Source organism: Belonocnema kinseyi, chromosome 9 (genome assembly GCF_010883055.1).
Source record: "Belonocnema kinseyi isolate 2016_QV_RU_SX_M_011 chromosome 9, B_treatae_v1, whole genome shotgun sequence".
Lineage (NCBI taxonomy): Eukaryota > Metazoa > Arthropoda > Insecta > Hymenoptera > Cynipidae > Belonocnema > Belonocnema kinseyi.
The window spans coordinates 102852719-102861934 of NC_046665.1; positions in this window are offsets into that span (position 1 = coordinate 102852719).

The window sequence follows — 9216 nt, forward strand, 5'->3', positions numbered from 1 at the left end:
AAAAAGGCTCAAATGAGTTTTTAAAAATATGTGATATCTCTAACGAGATATCACGTGCCTTTATTTCGTTGGTTACAGAGTAAAGTCAAGATTAGAACTAAATTAGTGGCCCTGAAGCCCTCAAATATATAGGGCTGCTTATCTAATCGAAGGAGGAAGCTATGACTATATTACACAACAATGAAAAAAAAAATTCAACGAAAGAATTCAATCTTCAACCACGGAAGTAAATTTCTAAGAACGTATTTCAACTTTCAACCAATTAGCTGAACTTTAAACCGGAACAGCTGGATTCTAAATTAGAAAGTCGATTAGTAGAATAGTTCCATTTTCATTTTTAAAAATGAATTGGCAAGCAAAAAGAAACCCATTTTCAAGAAAGTAGTTATAGCTTGAACGAAGTAATAGAATTTTGAACTACAAGATATACATTAGGAAGAAAAACTATTATAGTAAATATAATATTAGAAAGAATTTACTCTTATCGAAAAAGTTTTTTTTTCACAGTAGACTCTAAAAATTAACGTAGAGTTAACGCGAAATATACCAACGCCTAATTTTTCAAAAGAGCTATCTCAATAATGGACTAAAGTTACATTTTACGATTTAATCACAAGAAACATTTTGTTTAAATTTTGATTAAAGCACAGAATTTAATGGAAGGTGACAATCTGACCGCAGGCACCCAATTCAATACTTTCCGTTTGTTAATACTTGCGAAGATCGCTGACCGCCTTCCTTGTTTCTTCGAAACGAACGAATTCTATTTTGCTAATTTATCTTCATTCTACATATATCTACTCAGAATCCTTTGAAAAAAGCGTTGTCTGACAATATACATACATTTTTCACTTATTCACTGTGACGTAGATTTTTAGGTGATTGATGTATTACATATAGCATAATACTAAATTACTAAAATAGTTAACTCCTAATGTTATTAATATTTAACATTATAGAACCATAAGCACGTTCATATGGTAAAAAAATGAATATCCTACATTCGTTAGTAGGTTCTTTCAGTTACCGATCGTCTAACTACTCATGATATGGTACTATAGTTCATCATGAGCTCGTGATAAAATTTTAAATATCAATCGGAATGTAAATATGATATATTTCTCGACATTCTGGCTTGCGTGGTGCAGTTTATGTGTAGCGGGTGTAAATTTTCTTCTGATGGGCGTAAAGTTTAATGTAGCGTGCGTAAAGTTTCATGTAGCGGGCGTAAAGTGTTGTGTCGTCCCAGTGCTGGAGTGTGCATGTACGAACGTCGCACAGTGGTAGAAAATACACTTTTTGCGTTCAGAATTGTTAAGAGCCTTTAATTTGGTCCTATTTTGATTTAAAAAAATTGAAGTTCATTAAATTCTAAAGGGCTTGAGGCTGCAAAATTTTTCTTGTTTATTTTTTTTGTTGATAATTTTTCTACTCAAAGTATAGAAAAACTATAATTTTGTACATAACAATTATTTACGCTTTAATAACTGACCAGCAAAACTTTTCATTCTTTTAAATGACTTTTCATATACTTATAGAATAATAATTCCTTTATTATTCAATTAGATTTTTCTAAAACAAAGCTTATGAACTAATTTATAGAAAGTCTTATTATCGATATTTTTTTTTGTTAAAAGTGATTCTTATTTGACATGCGCCGAAGAAAGGGGTCTTACTCCGAAAAGTGAGATTTTTTAGGGCGAGCGGTCAAAGTTGACCCGATAGAAGCAACTTTTAGGAGAGAGGGAAGACTCACGAAATTTTCCGTCTCCACTTACTACTGCATTCGCACGGAAAGATATAGGTCGTGCAGGTGGCTCACGGGCGGGGTATAGATGAGTCACGTAGTGGTAAGTAGTGGGAGGTGTGTAACGGAATCTCGAGCTCTCAAGCAAAAGCCTAATTGCAGTGTATATAACAACTCAATTTTCAACAATCATAACGCTTGGGATTTTTTTCCAATAGTCTCATTAAAAAGAGCAACTCAAAAACTATCGAAAGCTGTGAAATCCTCGATTTCGATTTTTTTAGAGTATATTATAAATATATATTTATATTTATATTTATAATATATTGCTATTGAAAACCCGACATTTTTCATGTGAAAATGTCAACAGAAGGCTACCTGTGGAAGATAATTAATACGCTTAGGAAACAAAGGGGGGAGGAATAAGTGAGAATATAGAGAGCGACGATTGGAGGAATTTTTTTAAGGATGCGTTTCAGGGGTCAGATACCCGGAAAAGAGATGAGGGGAGTAGAAGAACGAGGGAGGTTGATGAAGAGAAGCTGAATGACGAGCAGATAGAGAAGCAGATAAGGAAGTTGAAAAAATCTAAGGCAGCAGGGTTGGACGGAGTAAAGAATGAAGCATGTTTGCTTCGCACACAAGAAGTAAGGCAGAGGCTGAAGTGGGTAGTGAAAAAAGTATAGAAGGGCGAGTGTTTCCCAAGTGGGTAGATGGAGGGGTTAATCGTACCACTGTATAAGAAGCAGGAAAGAAGGTAAGAGAAATAAGGGAGAGGAGTGGAAGTGGGAGGGAAAAGCGGTGCAGGACGTTAAAGAATTTGTGTATCTGGGCTTCCTGTTTCGAAAACATGGAATGGGTGGATGGTCATGTAAAAGAAAGGGTGAGAAAGACAAATGTGGTGATGAGGCACGTGTGGGGGCTAGGGAAGAGGTTGTACGCAGATGATTTTGTAAGGAGAATGAAATTGCTCGATTCGCTAGTGATGAGTTTGTTATTTCATAGAGTGGCTATGTGGGGTTGGAAAGTGAATGAGGAGACCAATATAATACAGGAGAGGTATGTAAAGTAGATACTGGGGTTAGCAAGGAATACGCCAAACAATTTTGTCAAGAGGGAGACAGGCAAAGCAAGTTTAGCGATTATAACAGGGAGTCGAGCTTGTAAATATGTGAAGAAATTTTTGGAAGAGGGGGGAAGTAAGCTGGTCAGAAGTGTTGGTGGAAGAAAGAGAACAGACGTAGTGGTGCAAAGATCGAGATGAAAAGGGATTTTAGAACGAATGAATTGCAGATGAATAAAGTGAGAAGGATAAACGAGAAAAGAAAGAAGGTATATGAGTTGGTTGAAAAGAATAGCATGTAGAAGGAGAAGGCAGAAGGAGAGAGGAGCATAAGAGAGTCAAGGTATAATGGGAAATATATATGTGGATTATGCCAAGGGAGAGAGCGCAATATTCGGGTGAGAAAGGAGAGCAAGACAGTAAGGAACTTACAGCGAGAATAAGGTGCGGTTGTATAGAGGATTTTAATAGGTTCTGGCTTTCTAGATAGAAGAGAATGTGTGAATTGTGCGGGAAAGGGGATGCAAAAGTTGAGCATTGTTTGGAGAAATTTGACAACAGGAAGAGAAGGAAGGAGGAAGAGAAATGGAGAAGGAAGGATTGTGAATAGGAGAGGAAGTAGATGTAAGGAAACTGTAAATATTTCAAATAGAGGTTATGTATCAGGCGTTAGCCGCGGTAACAGAGGCTAGCAATGCGAGGCATAGCGAGGAAAGAGAGGCTTGCGTGCAAGGCGAAGCGAGGCACAGCGAGGATGGCTATAATATAGAGGCGAGCGGATTATCTATGAGTTGTGGATGAATGTTAATTTGTAATAGTTAGCTGTAAGAAAATTTTGTAAAACACTTCAAAAATAAAAGTTTATCTATCTACTAAATATTATCAAAGATTTTTTTGTAATATCCGTAGACATTCTAGCGATTAAAGGCAATTGAAATTTGATAAAACCTCGAAGTTGAATATTTTTTCACGAGAATTATTTATGATACCGGTTATTGTTAAATTTTTGAATATTCGCAGGACCATCAGTTGTTCTGGCGATTAAAGGAAATATTAATTTGAACATATTTCAATTTTCAATACTTTGCAACAAGAATTGTATATCACAATTGCTATCATAAACTTTTTTATTAGTTTTGTAATTAAATGTCATTTCTACACTAATATGAAACACTTTTAGCAAACAGGATTTTCTTTCCGTCAAGAAAACTATTTGCTAATTTATTCATAAAATGTGTTCATAACAAATAAATGAAATAATGAACCAAATATTTGTATTCTATTAATCCCTAAACATTCATTTCATACAATATAAATTTTACCTAATCAGTTATTAAAGCATACAAAATTACACTCCCACTGTTCATCGCTCGGCTGGAAGCAGTCAGATTACGTTTCCTCCACGTGCATATAATAGCGTGTTTTCAAGGCGGGTCGGAGAAAAGCATATTTTCATATGCGATATCATTATATGATGACATTGCCCAAAAGCAAATATTTCGTGAAAAGTACTCCAGGGAATTATACGGAAATTCTAGTTAAAAATTCCGTTGAATTTCCATGGAAATTCCACTATATTTTTGTATGAATTATTGCCGAATGCAATGGACTTTCTCAAGAATAATTATTCACATAAAGATTTCGGGCAACTTATAAATTTTTCTTATCATCCTTCATCGCAGAACAACTTTTTCGTGCAGTAGACCTTAAAAATAGATCTTTTACAAAAGCTTGTTCGAGAAAGTGCTCATATAAGATTAAGGTCTTTCTCATGACTCGTCATTGCAAACAAGTTCCAAGTGCACAATATCTAAGTGCACTAAATAAAAGTTATCCGCAATGAAACCAATTTTCTCATGAGCCCTCATTGTACAACAATATACCCGTATCGTATGAGTGTTCTTAAAACTTTCTTACTTTATAAACTAATAAGTATAATTGACTCAGCAGCTTAAGACGTAACATTTGTGGTGCAAATGTTGAATTTAAACATTCTTGAACCCTCTCTTGTATGCACAACATAGGCAAAAAGAATTTATCAATCACCTTGCAAATACATTTCCGCGTCCCTTTCTCTGATAGGCCAACTCTCTGCTATGGCTATCAGGTACTGAATAATCATCATAAATCAATAGTATAGTGAAAATAAACAACCACACTATAGGAAAGTTTTTCCAAAATATTATTTATACTTATGGAACTTTTTAAAATCTGCTGTACATCCTAAACACAAATACATCTTTTTTATTTTATTTACAAGATATGTGCATCTATAAATTTTATAATCTACTTACGTAGGTAACTACGGATTTCGAAATTTCACTTATTTAAATATAATATAGTTTTTGAACCGTTTATAACTCCTCTGGTATCAGTCAGAGGAATTTAAGAATATTAATTAGGACACTTGATAAGTATATCGTTTGACCAGACTGCGCACCTCCTTGAGCTCTCTCGTTATTAGTACTTGCGATCTAGCGCTATTGCATTTTTTGGTGTTAAGATATAATGCATTTGCAGTCCTTTGGATTGAGCCAAGGAGAATTAGAAAAATATCAATTAGATTAGAGATACGTATGGCACGACGCCCTAACTGCATGAGCCAAGAAGAATTAGAATCTTTATCATATATATAACTTAAAATATTTTGCTTTAATTTTGCAATATGTTAGCACTTTGAATTGTATTATTAGGAAACTTTTGTTCGCATATTAATTCTGCAGAATTTTCTATTTCCTTTTAATTTTACGGAATCAAACATTTTTCATGTTCGATCCTATTTAAAGTATAAACTAAAAATAAAATAATGGTTAGGGAGTATAATGATATCAATGAGGATAATTCGGAAATGATAGATACTGCCTGAGTTTTATAAAGTGTTGCATTCAAGCCGAGAAAGTCAGTTACCTCACCCGATGTTACTCGGATCTTAAAAGGTTTTTCGATATATTCCACTTACTGTTTAAAACAATGAATACCCACGCAGGTAAGGAATAAAATGATGATCTGCATTTCTGTGTGATAGATACGCAACCATATAGAATTTTAGTCTAATTTTAAAAAATGTTGATAAAGGTTTACTAGCAAATTTTTGAATTTATTTACCTATATATACTGAGCCAAATTATAAAGCTTATTTATCTAATATCGTACCATTTTTTATATTTTTAAGATTTATTACACCTTGAAACTTCACACGAGATTCAATTCATCATTTTCTGAATATGCCTCTAAAGTCCATGAATTAAAATAATTATTTAAACTAATTTTTATTTGATCTTCTCGAACTTAAAGTTCATTTCATATATGGGTAAAGTTATTGTATGTACTATATTGAAGTAAATCTGAACCGCTTCAAATTCCTGACTTTAATGTAAAAATGTTGCATATCCATCATGATAGACGAATTATACAATTGAAAGGACTTACCTGGTGAACTTTGATTGCAATTATATCAGCACCTCCTCAGAATACCTAAACTGTCATTACTTTAAAGTATTATTGTCGGAATAATTTCGTAAAAACTAAAAGCTTTGTTCATGAGATCATCTATGATTACAGCAGGGTGGGATGAAGGCGCCTTCGATGAAGGCGCGGATACAAATTTAATCGAACTTCGTTTTGTATGTTCGTTTAAATTATATAATTGTATTGTGCGCCTCCTCTTCAAGATTAACTCGTAGATATTTAAACAACCGAACAATAAACTAAAATTCTCAAGTGACAACGCATAGGTATCATGATTTTGGCAAAAACGAAAGGAGCTATAGAAACCAACAGGTAAACATTTAAAGTAATAACAGGTTCCATCAAATTCTTAATTAAAAATTTTTCTATGCAATTAACAATTGGTACCAATTTATACGCATCTTTTGAATCTATTGTTTCCAAGAAATTACAATCTATAAGGTTAATTGCACGTCAGTAACCTTCGAGCCTAAATTGTTCTACTTTAATTAACTTATTCAGACCCTTCTAATAAAATTATCAGTTAATAAAGTTTATCTTTAACCAAAGAGATGGATTGTCAACTTAAATGATAATATATTTAGAAAAATTACAATTCCAAATGAAATACTTGTACGTATTTTATATATGTATTTTGATGTTTAAGGGTCCCATTCTCTTTACAAACAGTTTACATTACTGCCTTAATTTACTTAAATTATTTACTTGTTAATTAAGTTAATTTAAATTTAATTAATTTACTTGTATCTTAAATTCTAACTTATTGGCTAACATAAGCGAATATTTAACTGGAGTGGCTAAATATGCAATAAAAACAATAATTGTCAAACAAACAAAATAATTACATTTATAAAGAAAAGTGACGAATTTTAAAGTAGCGGAACGAATCTTCAACCACAATAACTCAATTTTCATCCCCTAAGTTCAAATCTTAACAAAAAATAATAATTCCAACAAATAAAGAGGAATTTTCAACTAAACAATAAGGTAATTTTTGCAACCAAAAGTTAAATAATTATACGTATTTTATATAGTATATGTGTTGCACGGTCTTGAGGGTCACATTCCCTTCACAATCAGTTTACCAAGTGCCTTAATCTACTTATTCTTACCTGAATATATATCTTAAATTATAACTTATTGGCTAACATAAGCGAATATTATACTATAATAGTTGCATTTTCAACTAACAAAAAATTTCTGAACAAAAGAAAACCAAACAAATTTTCAATATAATAGTTACATTTTCCAAAAAAACAAACAAAAAACAACTAATTTAACTACGTTCATAAAACTACAACCAGAGCAAATGCATTTTCGTACTCTTACCCACCATAAAAGCAAAGTATTCTTTTAGACGTAGTTTTAGGTATTACTTTATAACCCAGGAAAAACAATCTCCATATTTCACATCGGGGCTCTGATTTTTGAACTTCAAATTACAATACATTTTATTTTTACATTCAATTTAATTTTTAATGAGTGAAATGAATCAATTTTTCTTCAAATGAAACCTCAGATTAAAGTTTAAAATAGAGGTAAAGTTGGCAAACTTTTGAATAGAATTCACAAAGAAAAAAGGAAAACGAGAGCAGTCAAAAGCGTTTTCTTCATTTTCTTCGTTCTACTTTATTTTCAAACAATTTTAAATAAAAATTGAAATGTATTTCCCTATGTTTCTGAAAATCAACTTTAGTTGATTTTATTAAGAAGTTTCAATACGTCTAAATGGAAAGGGTATTGAAGCGACTGTGGCGTTAGGACCATTTTTGAACAGAAACTTTCAAAATTCAGAACTTTCATGCCGCAATTGTTAAGTTTAAAATTTAGACCATTTAAATAAGGCAAGGTTGTAATTTAAAGCTGAATAAAAATAGTAAGAAGCAAAAGCTTCCAAAATGATAGTAATCTAAATTGGAATTAAATTTTAAAAATTATAATTTAACGTAAAAATTGATTGGACACAATTTTTTCAATATAAAAAAATAAATTCCCTTATATATTCGTCGCTTAAAATGGAATAATATGGTCTTGTATTGGGAATGTTGGTCGACTATTTCTTTAAATTTTAAATGTTCCATTTTTTACAATTTTAATTGAACAATGTGCCATTTCCAAGATTTTGAAATTAATATGACAGAATAATCTGAAAAAATTAAATTTCTTCCTGTGGCGTTGCAATACGATTACATAAATTAAATATAAATGCAGAAAGAAATCCACCAGGGGCCAAAAAGTAGTGGTTCTTGTAACCCCTACCGCAAATTTGAAGTTAAAAGTTTATTTTCTGATGTTACGAGGCCTGTTGGCCCCAGTTGGTATTCGCTTCCTTCTGGGGAGGTTTGGGTGAGAATCAAGAGTTTTCTTTAACCATTCTGGAAGTACTTGGGTTGTACCCAAATGTTTTAGCAACCCCCAATATTGCCAATTCGCATTATTTTTAAGTGGATTTCGAGCACGTACCGTAATCGAAGCAAGGGTATTTCTACCACTACTATCTGCGGCATCCTCGTATAGAATAGTATGATACATCTGATCGCCGTCTATTACAAAACACACGGACAATTGAGACATATGAAAATAATATGCGATAAAGGGGTGGATAAATTCGAGGGGTGCAACGAATTGCTGCTGACGGTCCGGATATTCGCTCGAATAATGCAAAAATATATGAACGCGCTCTGGTACGTCAGGTGCTCCTACAGGATCATTCAGCCATTTCAACGCTGCTTCATGTGAGCTTGTCCCGTCAATGTATCCACCTGAAATCTGCTTGCGACCCTGAATCTTTACAAAACTGTGGTCCAACTGCACCAACTGAAGTTTCCATTGCATCTGTTTCATTAACAGAAGAACAAGGTTTATCAACTTTTGTACACTGGAGGAATATCTGTAAGCAACTTTCGTGAAATCGGGCTATGCGGGTCGTTTCTTTTTT